Genomic DNA, 15,067 nt, shown 5'->3' with positions numbered 1-15,067 from the left:
AATTTGGTAAAAAATGGTGATAATTCCGCTAAATATCGTTTAAAGTCATTTGTATTGAACTAATCATACTTTTTATATTTTTATCGTTAAGTTCACATTATTTTACATCTAAAACACGTCTTTACAATACATTTGGGTGAATATAAAAGGTCGTAAAAAAATTTTGAAATACAGGTGATGAATCCGCTAAATATCGTCTTAAGTCATTTCTATTAAACTAATCATACTTTTTATATTTTTAACGTTAAGTTCACATTATTTTACATCTAAAACACGTGTATACAATACATTTGGGTGAATACAAAAAATAGAAAAAAAATTTGGGAAAAAATTGGGTAAAAAATGGTGATAATTCCGCTAAATATCGTTTAAAGTCATTTGTATTGAACTAATCATACTTTTTATATTTTTATCGTTAAGTTCACATTATTTTACATCTAAAACACGTATTTACAATACATTTGGGTGAATACAAAAAATAGAAAAAAAATTTGGGAAAAAATTTGGTAAAAAATGGTGATAATTCCGCTAAATATCGTTTAAAGTCATTTGTATTGAACTAATCATACTTTTTATATTTTTATCGTTAAGTTCACATTATTTTACATCTAAAACACGTATTTACAATACATTTGGGTGAATACAAAAAATAGAAAAAAAATTTGGGAAAAAATTTGGTAAAAAATGGTGATAATTCCGCTAAATATCGTTTAATGTCATTTGTATTGAACTAATCATACTTTTTATATTTTTATCGTTAAGTTCACATTATTTTACATCTAAAACACGTCTTTACAATACATTTGGGTGAATATAAAAGGTCGTAAAAAAATTTTGAAATACAGGTGATGAATCCGCTAAATATCGTCTTAAGTCATTTCTATTAAACTAATCATACTTTTTATATTTTTAACGTTAAGTTCACATAATTTTACATCTAAAACACGTGTTTACAATACATTTGGGAGAATACAAAAAATAGAAAAAAAATTTGGTAAAAAATGGTGATAATTCAGCTAAATATCGTTTAAAGTCATTTGTATTGAACTAATCATACTTTTTATATTTTTATCGTTAAGTTCACATTATTTTACATCTAAAACACGTATTTACAATACATTTGGGTGAATACAAAAAATAGAAAAAAAATTTGGGAAAAAATTTGGTAAAAAATGGTGATAATTCCGCTAAATATCGTTTAAAGTCATTTGTATTGAACTAATCATACTTTTTATATTTTTATCGTTAAGTTCACATTATTTTACATCTAAAACACGTCTTTACAATACATTTAAGTGAATATAAAAGGTCGTAAAAAAATTTTGAAATACAGGTGATGAATCCGCTAAATATCGTCTTAAGTCATTTCTATTAAACTAATCATACTTTTTATATTTTTAACGTTAAGTTCACATTATTTTACATCTAAAACACGTGTTTACAATACATTTGGGTGAATACAAAAAATAGAAAAAAAATTTGGTAAAAAATGGTGATAATTCCGCTAAATATCGTTTAAAGTCATTTGTATTGAACTAATCATACTTTTTATATTTTTATCGTTAAATTCACATTATTTTACATCTAAAACACGTATTAACAATACATTTGGGTGAATACAAAAAATAGAAAAAAAATTTGGGAAAAAATTTGGTAAAAAATGGTGATAATTCCGCTAAATATCGTTTAAAGTCATTTGTATTGAACTAATCATACTTTTTATATTTTTATCGTTAAGTTCACATTATTTTACATCTAAAACACGTCTTTACAATACATTTGGGTGAATATAAAAGGTCGTAAAAAAATTTTGAAATACAGGTGATGAATCCGCTAAATATCGTCTTAAGTCATTTCTATTAAACTAATCATACTTTTTATATTTTTAACGTTAAGTTCACATTATTTTACATTTAAAACACGTGTTTACAATACATTTGTGTGAATACAAAAAATAGAAAAAAAATTGGGTAAAAAATGGTGATAATTCCGCTAAATATCGTTTAAAGTCATTTGTATTGAACTAATCATACTTTTTATATTTTTATCGTTAAGTTCACATAATTTTACATCTAAAACACGTCTTTACAATACATTTGGGTGAATATAAAAGGTCGTAAAAAAATTTTGAAATACAGGTGATGAATCCGCTAAATATCGTCTTAAGTCATTTCTATTAAACTAATCATACTTTTTATATTTTTAACGTTAAGTTCACATTATTTTACATCTAAAACACGTGTATACAATACATTTGGGTGAATACAAAAAATAGAAAAAAAATTTGGGAAAAAATTGGGTAAAAAATGGTGATAATTCCGCTAAATATCGTTTAAAGTCATTTGTATTGAACTAATCATACTTTTTATATTTTTATCGTTAAGTTCACATTATTTTACATCTAAAACACGTATTTACAATACATTTGGGTGAATACAAAAAATAGAAAAAAAATTTGGGAAAAAATTTGGTAAAAAATGGTGATAATTCCGCTAAATATCGTTTAAAGTCATTTGTATTGAACTAATCATACTTTTTATATTTTTATCGTTAAGTTCACATTATTATACATCTAAAACACGTATTTACAATACATTTGGGTGAATACAAAAAATAGAAAAAAAATTTGGGAAAAAATTTGGTAAAAAATGGTGATAATTCCGCTAAATATCGTTTAATGTCATTTGTATTGAACTAATCATACTTTTTATATTTTTATCGTTAAGTTCACATTATTTTACATCTAAAACACGTCTTTACAATACATTTGGGTGAATATAAAAGGTCGTAAAAAAATTTTGAAATACAGGTGATGAATCCGCTAAATATCGTCTTAAGTCATTTCTATTAAACTAATCATACTTTTTATATTTTTAACGTTAAGTTCACATAATTTTACATCTAAAACACGTGTTTACAATACATTTGGGTGAATACAAAAAATAGAAAAAAAATTTGGTAAAAAATGGTGATAATTCCGCTAAATATCGTTTAAAGTCATTTGTATTGAACTAATCATACTTTTTATATTTTTATCGTTAAGTTCACATTATTTTACATCTAAAACACGTATTTACAATACATTTGGGTGAATACAAAAAATAGAAAAAAAATTTGGGAAAAAATTTGGTAAAAAATGGTGATAATTCCGCTAAATATCGTTTAAAGTCATTTGTATTGAACTAATCATACTTTTTATATTTTTATCGTTAAGTTCACATTATTTTACATCTAAAACACGTCTTTACAATACATTTAAGTGAATATAAAAGGTCGTAAAAAAATTTTGAAATACAGGTGATGAATCCGCTAAATATCGTCTTAAGTCATTTCTATTAAACTAATCATACTTTTTATATTTTTAACGTTAAGTTCACATTATTTTACATCTAAAACACGTGTTTACAATACATTTGGGTGAATACAAAAAATAGAAAAAAAATTTGGTAAAAAATGGTGATAATTCCGCTAAATATCGTCTTAAGTCATTTCTATTAAACTAATCATACTTTTTATATTTTTAACGTTAAGTTCACATTATTTTACATCTAAAACACGTATTTACAATACATTTGGGTGAATACAAAAAAAAGAAAAAAAATTTGGGAAAAAATTTGTTAAAAAATGGTGATAATTCCGCAAAATATCGTTTAAAGTCATTTGTATTGAACTAATCATACTTTTTATATTTTTATCGTTAAGTTCACATTATTTTACATCTAAAACACGTATTTACAATACATTTGGGTGAATAAAAAAATTAGAAAAAAATTTTGGGAAAAAATTGGGTAAAAAATGGTGATAATTCCGCTAAATATCGTTTTAAGTCATTTGTATTGAACTAATCATACTTTTTATATTTTTATCGTTAAGTTCACATAATTTTACGTCTAAAACACGTCTTTACAATACATTTGGGTGAATATAAAAGGTCGTAAAAAAATTTTGAAATACAGGTGATGAATCCGCTAAATATCGTCTTAAGTCATTTCTATTAAACTAATCATACTTTTTATATTTTTAACGTTAAGTTCACATTATTTTACATATAAAACACGTGTTTACAATACATTTGGGTGAATACAAAAAATAGAAAAAAAATTTGGTAAAAAATGGTGATAATTCCGCTAAATATCGTTTAAAGTCATTTGTATTGAACTAATCATACTTTTTATATTTTTATCGTTAAGTTCACATTATTTTACATCTAAAACACGTCTTTACAATACATTTGGGTGAATACAAAAAATAGAAAAAAAATTTGGGAAAAAATTTGGTAAAAAATGGTGATAATTCCGCTAAATATCGTTTAAAGTCATTTGTATTGAACTAATCATACTTTTTATATTTTTATCGTTAAGTTCACATTATTATACATCTAAAACACGTATTTACAATACATTTGGGTGAATACAAAAAATAGAAAAAAAATTTGGGAAAAAATTTGGTAAAAAATGGTGATAATTCCGCTAAATATCGTTTAATGTCATTTGTATTGAACTAATCATACTTTTTATATTTTTATCGTTAAGTTCACATTATTTTACATCTAAAACACGTCTTTACAATACATTTGGGTGAATATAAAAGGTCGTAAAAAAATTTTGAAATACAGGTGATGAATCCGCTAAATATCGTCTTAAGTCATTTCTATTAAACTAATCATACTTTTTATATTTTTAACGTTAAGTTCACATAATTTTACATCTAAAACACGTGTTTACAATACATTTGGGTGAATACAAAAAATAGAAAAAAAATTTGGTAAAAAATGGTGATAATTCCGCTAAATATCGTTTAAAGTCATTTGTATTGAACTAATCATACTTTTTATATTTTTATCGTTAAGTTCACATTATTTTACATCTAAAACACGTATTTACAATACATTTGGGTGAATACAAAAAATAGAAAAAAAATTTGGGAAAAAATTTGGTAAAAAATGGTGATAATTCCGCTAAATATCGTTTAAAGTCATTTGTATTGAACTAATCATACTTTTTATATTTTTATCGTTAAGTTCACATTATTTTACATCTAAAACACGTCTTTACAATACATTTAAGTGAATATAAAAGGTCGTAAAAAAATTTTGAAATACAGGTGATGAATCCGCTAAATATCGTCTTAAGTCATTTCTATTAAACTAATCATACTTTTTATATTTTTAACGTTAAGTTCACATTATTTTACATCTAAAACACGTGTTTACAATACATTTGGGTGAATACAAAAAATAGAAAAAAAATTTGGTAAAAAATGGTGATAATTCCGCTAAATATCGTCTTAAGTCATTTCTATTAAACTAATCATACTTTTTATATTTTTAACGTTAAGTTCACATTATTTTACATCTAAAACACGTATTTACAATACATTTGGGTGAATACAAAAAAAAGAAAAAAAATTTGGGAAAAAATTTGTTAAAAAATGGTGATAATTCCGCAAAATATCGTTTAAAGTCATTTGTATTGAACTAATCATACTTTTTATATTTTTATCGTTAAGTTCACATTATTTTACATCTAAAACACGTATTTACAATACATTTGGGTGAATAAAAAAATTAGAAAAAAATTTTGGGAAAAAATTGGGTAAAAAATGGTGATAATTCCGCTAAATATCGTTTTAAGTCATTTGTATTGAACTAATCATACTTTTTATATTTTTATCGTTAAGTTCACATAATTTTACGTCTAAAACACGTCTTTACAATACATTTGGGTGAATATAAAAGGTCGTAAAAAAATTTTGAAATACAGGTGATGAATCCGCTAAATATCGTCTTAAGTCATTTCTATTAAACTAATCATACTTTTTATATTTTTAACGTTAAGTTCACATTATTTTACATATAAAACACGTGTTTACAATACATTTGGGTGAATACAAAAAATAGAAAAAAAATTTGGTAAAAAATGGTGATAATTCCGCTAAATATCGTTTAAAGTCATTTGTATTGAACTAATCATACTTTTTATATTTTTATCGTTAAGTTCACATTATTTTACATCTAAAACACGTCTTTACAATACATTTGGGTGAATATAAAAGGTCGTAAATAAATTTTGAAATACAGGTGATGAATCCGCTAAATATCGTCTTAAGTCATTTCTATTAAACTAATCATACTTTTTATATTTTTAACGTTAAGTTCACATTATTTTACATCTAAAACACGTGTATACAATACATTTGGGTGAATACAAAAAATAGAAAAAAAATTTGGGAAAAAATTGGGTAAAAAATGGTGATAATTCCGCTAAATATCGTTTAAAGTCATTTGTATTGAACTAATCATACTTTTTATATTTTTATCGTTAAGTTCACATTATTTTACATCTAAAACACGTATTTACAATACATTTGGGTGAATACAAAAAATAGAAAAAAAATTTGGGAAAAAATTTGGTAAAAAATGGTGATAATTCCGCTAAATATCGTTTAAAGTCATTTGTATTGAACTAATCATACTTTTTATATTTTTATCGTTAAGTTCACATTATTTTACATCTAAAACACGTATTTACAATACATTTGGGTGAATACAAAAAATAGAAAAAAAATTTGGGAAAAAATTTGGTAAAAAATGGTGATAATTCCGCTAAATATCGTTTAATGTCATTTGTATTGAACTAATCATACTTTTTATATTTTTATCGTTAAGTTCACATTATTTTACATCTAAAACACGTCTTTACAATACATTTGGGTGAATATAAAAGGTCGTAAAAAAATTTTGAAATACAGGTGATGAATCCGCTAAATATCGTCTTAAGTCATTTCTATTAAACTAATCATACTTTTTATATTTTTAACGTTAAGTTCACATAATTTTACATCTAAAACACGTGTTTACAATACATTTGGGTGAATACAAAAAATAGAAAAAAAATTTGGTAAAAAATGGTGATAATTCCGCTAAATATCGTTTAAAGTCATTTGTATTGAACTAATCATACTTTTTATATTTTTATCGTTAAGTTCACATTATTTTACATCTAAAACACGTATTTACAATACATTTGGGTGAATACAAAAAATAGAAAAAAAATTTGGGAAAAAATTTGGTAAAAAATGGTGATAATTCCGCTAAATATCGTTTAAAGTCATTTGTATTGAACTAATCATACTTTTTATATTTTTATCGTTAAGTTCACATTATTTTACATCTAAAACACGTCTTTACAATACATTTAAGTGAATATAAAAGGTCGTAAAAAAATTTTGAAATACAGGTGATGAATCCGCTAAATATCGTCTTAAGTCATTTCTATTAAACTAATCATACTTTTTATATTTTTAACGTTAAGTTCACATTATTTTACATCTAAAACACGTGTATACAATACATTTGGGTGAATACAAAAAATAGAAAAAAAATTTGGGAAAAAATTGGGTAAAAAATGGTGATAATTCCGCTAAATATCGTTTAAAGTCATTTGTATTGAACTAATCATACTTTTTATATTTTTATCGTTAAGTTCACATTATTTTACATCTAAAACACGTATTTACAATACATTTGGGTGAATACAAAAAATAGAAAAAAAATTTGGGAAAAAATTTGGTAAAAAATGGTGATAATTCCGCTAAATATCGTTTAAAGTCATTTGTATTGAACTAATCATACTTTTTATATTTTTATCGTTAAGTTCACATTATTTTACATCTAAAACACGTATTTACAATACATTTGGGTGAATACAAAAAATAGAAAAAAAATTTGGTAAAAAATGGTGATAATTCCGCTAAATATCGTTTAAAGTCATTTGTATTGAACTAATCATACTTTTTATATTTTTATCGTTAAGTTCACATTATTTTACATCTAAAACACGTATTTACAATACATTTGGGTGAATACAAAAAATAGAAAAAAAATTTGGGAAAAAATTTGGTAAAAAATGGTGATAATTCCGCTAAATATCGTTTAAAGTCATTTGTATTGAACTAATCATACTTTTTATATTTTTATCGTTAAGTTCACATTATTTTACATCTAAAACACGTCTTTACAATACATTTAAGTGAATATAAAAGGTCGTAAAAAAATTTTGAAATACAGGTGATGAATCCGCTAAATATCGTCTTAAGTCATTTCTATTAAACTAATCATACTTTTTATATTTTTAACGTTAAGTTCACATTATTTTACATCTAAAACACGTGTATACAATACATTTGGGTGAATACAAAAAATAGAAAAAAAATTTGGGAAAAAATTGGGTAAAAAATGGTGATAATTCCGCTAAATATCGTTTAAAGTCATTTGTATTGAACTAATCATACTTTTTATATTTTTATCGTTAAGTTCACATTATTTTACATCTAAAACACGTATTTACAATACATTTGGGTGAATACAAAAAATAGAAAAAAAATTTGGGAAAAAATTTGGTAAAAAATGGTGATAATTCCGCTAAATATCGTTTAAAGTCATTTGTATTGAACTAATCATACTTTTTATATTTTTATCGTTAAGTTCACATTATTTTACATCTAAAACACGTATTTACAATACATTTGGGTGAATACAAAAAATAGAAAAAAAATTTGGGAAAAAATTTGGTAAAAAATGGTGATAATTCCGCTAAATATCGTTTAATGTCATTTGTATTGAACTAATCATACTTTTTATATTTTTATCGTTAAGTTCACATTATTTTACATCTAAAACACGTCTTTACAATACATTTGGGTGAATATAAAAGGTCGTAAAAAAATTTTGAAATACAGGTGATGAATCCGCTAAATATCGTCTTAAGTCATTTCTATTAAACTAATCATACTTTTTATATTTTTAACGTTAAGTTCACATAATTTTACATCTAAAACACGTGTTTACAATACATTTGGGTGAATACAAAAAATAGAAAAAAAATTTGGTAAAAAATGGTGATAATTCCGCTAAATATCGTTTAAAGTCATTTGTATTGAACTAATCATACTTTTTATATTTTTATCGTTAAGTTCACATTATTTTACATCTAAAACACGTATTTACAATACATTTGGGTGAATACAAAAAATAGAAAAAAAATTTGGGAAAAAATTTGGTAAAAAATGGTGATAATTCCGCTAAATATCGTTTAAAGTCATTTGTATTGAACTAATCATACTTTTTATATTTTTATCGTTAAGTTCACATTATTTTACATCTAAAACACGTCTTTACAATACATTTAAGTGAATATAAAAGGTCGTAAAAAAATTTTGAAATACAGGTGATGAATCCGCTAAATATCGTCTTAAGTCATTTCTATTAAACTAATCATACTTTTTATATTTTTAACGTTAAGTTCACATTATTTTACATCTAAAACACGTGTATACAATACATTTGGGTGAATACAAAAAATAGAAAAAAAATTTGGGAAAAAATTGGGTAAAAAATGGTGATAATTCCGCTAAATATCGTTTAAAGTCATTTGTATTGAACTAATCATACTTTTTATATTTTTATCGTTAAGTTCACATTATTTTACATCTAAAACACGTATTTACAATACATTTGGGTGAATACAAAAAATAGAAAAAAAATTTGGGAAAAAATTTGGTAAAAAATGGTGATAATTCCGCTAAATATCGTTTAAAGTCATTTGTATTGAACTAATCATACTTTTTATATTTTTATCGTTAAGTTCACATTATTTTACATCTAAAACACGTATTTACAATACATTTGGGTGAATACAAAAAATAGAAAAAAAATTTGGTAAAAAATGGTGATAATTCCGCTAAATATCGTTTAAAGTCATTTGTATTGAACTAATCATACTTTTTATATTTTTATCGTTAAGTTCACATTATTTTACATCTAAAACACGTATTTACAATACATTTGGGTGAATACAAAAAATAGAAAAAAAATTTGGGAAAAAATTTGGTAAAAAATGGTGATAATTCCGCTAAATATCGTTTAAAGTCATTTGTATTGAACTAATCATACTTTTTATATTTTTATCGTTAAGTTCACATTATTTTACATCTAAAACACGTCTTTACAATACATTTAAGTGAATATAAAAGGTCGTAAAAAAATTTTGAAATACAGGTGATGAATCCGCTAAATATCGTCTTAAGTCATTTCTATTAAACTAATCATACTTTTTATATTTTTAACGTTAAGTTCACATTATTTTACATCTAAAACACGTGTATACAATACATTTGGGTGAATACAAAAAATAGAAAAAAAATTTGGGAAAAAATTGGGTAAAAAATGGTGATAATTCCGCTAAATATCGTTTAAAGTCATTTGTATTGAACTAATCATACTTTTTATATTTTTATCGTTAAGTTCACATTATTTTACATCTAAAACACGTATTTACAATACATTTGGGTGAATACAAAAAATAGAAAAAAAATTTGGGAAAAAATTTGGTAAAAAATGGTGATAATTCCGCTAAATATCGTTTAAAGTCATTTGTATTGAACTAATCATACTTTTTATATTTTTATCGTTAAGTTCACATTATTTTACATCTAAAACACGTATTTACAATACATTTGGGTGAATACAAAAAATAGAAAAAAAATTTGGGAAAAAATTTGGTAAAAAATGGTGATAATTCCGCTAAATATCGTTTAATGTCATTTGTATTGAACTAATCATACTTTTTATATTTTTATCGTTAAGTTCACATTATTTTACATCTAAAACACGTCTTTACAATACATTTGGGTGAATATAAAAGGTCGTAAAAAAATTTTGAAATACAGGTGATGAATCCGCTAAATATCGTCTTAAGTCATTTCTATTAAACTAATCATACTTTTTATATTTTTAACGTTAAGTTCACATAATTTTACATCTAAAACACGTGTTTACAATACATTTGGGTGAATACAAAAAATAGAAAAAAAATTTGGTAAAAAATGGTGATAATTCCGCTAAATATCGTTTAAAGTCATTTGTATTGAACTAATCATACTTTTTATATTTTTATCGTTAAGTTCACATTATTTTACATCTAAAACACGTATTTACAATACATTTGGGTGAATACAAAAAATAGAAAAAAAATTTGGGAAAAAATTTGGTAAAAAATGGTGATAATTCCGCTAAATATCGTTTAAAGTCATTTGTATTGAACTAATCATACTTTTTATATTTTTATCGTTAAGTTCACATTATTTTACATCTAAAACACGTCTTTACAATACATTTAAGTGAATATAAAAGGTCGTAAAAAAATTTTGAAATACAGGTGATGAATCCGCTAAATATCGTCTTAAGTCATTTCTATTAAACTAATCATACTTTTTATATTTTTAACGTTAAGTTCACATTATTTTACATCTAAAACACGTGTATACAATACATTTGGGTGAATACAAAAAATAGAAAAAAAATTTGGGAAAAAATTGGGTAAAAAATGGTGATAATTCCGCTAAATATCGTTTAAAGTCATTTGTATTGAACTAATCATACTTTTTATATTTTTATCGTTAAGTTCACATTATTTTACATCTAAAACACGTATTTACAATACATTTGGGTGAATACAAAAAATAGAAAAAAAATTTGGGAAAAAATTTGGTAAAAAATGGTGATAATTCCGCTAAATATCGTTTAAAGTCATTTGTATTGAACTAATCATACTTTTTATATTTTTATCGTTAAGTTCACATTATTTTACATCTAAAACACGTATTTACAATACATTTGGGTGAATACAAAAAATAGAAAAAAAATTTGGTAAAAAATGGTGATAATTCCGCTAAATATCGTTTAAAGTCATTTGTATTGAACTAATCATACTTTTTATATTTTTATCGTTAAGTTCACATTATTTTACATCTAAAACACGTATTTACAATACATTTGGGTGAATACAAAAAATAGAAAAAAAATTTGGGAAAAAATTTGGTAAAAAATGGTGATAATTCCGCTAAATATCGTTTAAAGTCATTTGTATTGAACTAATCATACTTTTTATATTTTTATCGTTAAGTTCACATTATTTTACATCTAAAACACGTATTTACAATACATTTGGGTGAATACAAAAAATAGAAAAAAAATTTGGGAAAAAATTTGGTAAAAAATGGTGATAATTCCGCTAAATATCGTTTAAAGTCATTTGTATTGAACTAATCATACTTTTTATATTTTTATCGTTAAGTTCACATTATTTTACATCTAAAACACGTCTTTACAATACATTTAAGTGAATATAAAAGGTCGTAAAAAAATTTTGAAATACAGGTGATGAATCCGCTAAATATCGTCTTAAGTCATTTCTATTAAACTAATCATACTTTTTATATTTTTAACGTTAAGTTCACATTATTTTACATCTAAAACACGTGTATACAATACATTTGGGTGAATACAAAAAATAGAAAAAAAATTTGGGAAAAAATTGGGTAAAAAATGGTGATAATTCCGCTAAATATCGTTTAAAGTCATTTGTATTGAACTAATCATACTTTTTATATTTTTATCGTTAAGTTCACATTATTTTACATCTAAAACACGTATTTACAATACATTTGGGTGAATACAAAAAATAGAAAAAAAATTTGGGAAAAAATTTGGTAAAAAATGGTGATAATTCCGCTAAATATCGTTTAAAGTCATTTGTATTGAACTAATCATACTTTTTATATTTTTATCGTTAAGTTCACATTATTTTACATCTAAAACACGTATTTACAATACATTTGGGTGAATACAAAAAATAGAAAAAAAATTTGGGAAAAAATTTGGTAAAAAATGGTGATAATTCCGCTAAATATCGTTTAATGTCATTTGTATTGAACTAATCATACTTTTTATATTTTTATCGTTAAGTTCACATTATTTTACATCTAAAACACGTCTTTACAATACATTTGGGTGAATATAAAAGGTCGTAAAAAAATTTTGAAATACAGGTGATGAATCCGCTAAATATCGTCTTAAGTCATTTCTATTAAACTAATCATACTTTTTATATTTTTAACGTTAAGTTCACATAATTTTACATCTAAAACACGTGTTTACAATACATTTGGGTGAATACAAAAAATAGAAAAAAAATTTGGTAAAAAATGGTGATAATTCCGCTAAATATCGTTTAAAGTCATTTGTATTGAACTAATCATACTTTTTATATTTTTATCGTTAAGTTCACATTATTTTACATCTAAAACACGTATTTACAATACATTTGGGTGAATACAAAAAATAGAAAAAAAATTTGGGAAAAAATTTGGTAAAAAATGGTGATAATTCCGCTAAATATCGTTTAAAGTCATTTGTATTGAACTAATCATACTTTTTATATTTTTATCGTTAAGTTCACATTATTTTACATCTAAAACACGTATTTACAATACATTTGGGTGAATACAAAAAATAGAAAAAAAATTTGGTAAAAAATGGTGATAATTCCGCTAAATATCGTTTAAAGTCATTTGTATTGAACTAATCATACTTTTTATATTTTTATCGTTAAGTTCACATTATTTTACATCTAAAACACGTATTTACAATACATTTGGGTGAATACAAAAAATAGAAAAAAAATTTGGGAAAAAATTTGGTAAAAAATGGTGATAATTCCGCTAAATATCGTTTAAAGTCATTTGTATTGAACTAATCATACTTTTTATATTTTTATCGTTAAGTTCACATTATTTTACATCTAAAACACGTATTTACAATACATTTGGGTGAATACAAAAAATAGAAAAAAAATTTGGGAAAAAATTTGGTAAAAAATGGTGATAATTCCGCTAAATATCGTTTAAAGTCATTTGTATTGAACTAATCATACTTTTTATATTTTTATCGTTAAGTTCACATTATTTTACATCTAAAACACGTCTTTACAATACATTTAAGTGAATATAAAAGGTCGTAAAAAAATTTTGAAATACAGGTGATGAATCCGCTAAATATCGTCTTAAGTCATTTCTATTAAACTAATCATACTTTTTATATTTTTAACGTTAAGTTCACATTATTTTACATCTAAAACACGTGTATACAATACATTTGGGTGAATACAAAAAATAGAAAAAAAATTTGGGAAAAAATTGGGTAAAAAATGGTGATAATTCCGCTAAATATCGTTTAAAGTCATTTGTATTGAACTAATCATACTTTTTATATTTTTATCGTTAAGTTCACATTATTTTACATCTAAAACACGTATTTACAATACATTTGGGTGAATACAAAAAATAGAAAAAAAATTTGGGAAAAAATTTGGTAAAAAATGGTGATAATTCCGCTAAATATCGTTTAAAGTCATTTGTATTGAACTAATCATACTTTTTATATTTTTATCGTTAAGTTCACATTATTTTACATCTAAAACACGTATTTACAATACATTTGGGTGAATACAAAAAATAGAAAAAAAATTTGGGAAAAAATTTGGTAAAAAATGGTGATAATTCCGCTAAATATCGTTTAATGTCATTTGTATTGAACTAATCATACTTTTTATATTTTTATCGTTAAGTTCACATTATTTTACATCTAAAACACGTCTTTACAATACATTTGGGTGAATATAAAAGGTCGTAAAAAAATTTTGAAATACAGGTGATGAATCCGCTAAATATCGTCTTAAGTCATTTCTATTAAACTAATCATACTTTTTATATTTTTAACGTTAAGTTCACATAATTTTACATCTAAAACACGTGTTTACAATACATTTGGGTGAATACAAAAAATAGAAAAAAAATTTGGTAAAAAATGGTGATAATTCCGCTAAATATCGTTTAAAGTCATTTGTATTGAACTAATCATACTTTTTATATTTTTATCGTTAAGTTCACATTATTTTACATCTAAAACACGTATTTACAATACATTTGGGTGAATACAAAAAATAGAAAAAAAATTTGGGAAAAAATTTGGTAAAAAATGGTGATAATTCCGCTAAATATCGTTTAAAGTCATTTGTATTGAACTAATCATACTTTTTATATTTTTATCGTTAAGTTCACATTATTTTACATCTAAAACACGTCTTTACAATACATTTAAGTGAATATAAAAGGTCGTAAAAAAATTTTGAAATACAGGTGATGAATCCGCTAAATATCGTCTTAAGTC

The sequence above is a fragment of the Diuraphis noxia genome, unplaced genomic scaffold (genome assembly GCF_037042655.1).
Source record: "Diuraphis noxia isolate RWA-SAM2 unplaced genomic scaffold, SU_Dnox_SAM2 contig0008, whole genome shotgun sequence".
NCBI classification, from domain to species: Eukaryota; Metazoa; Arthropoda; class Insecta; order Hemiptera; family Aphididae; genus Diuraphis; species Diuraphis noxia.
Note: the sequence above shows the minus strand (reverse complement) of the source record.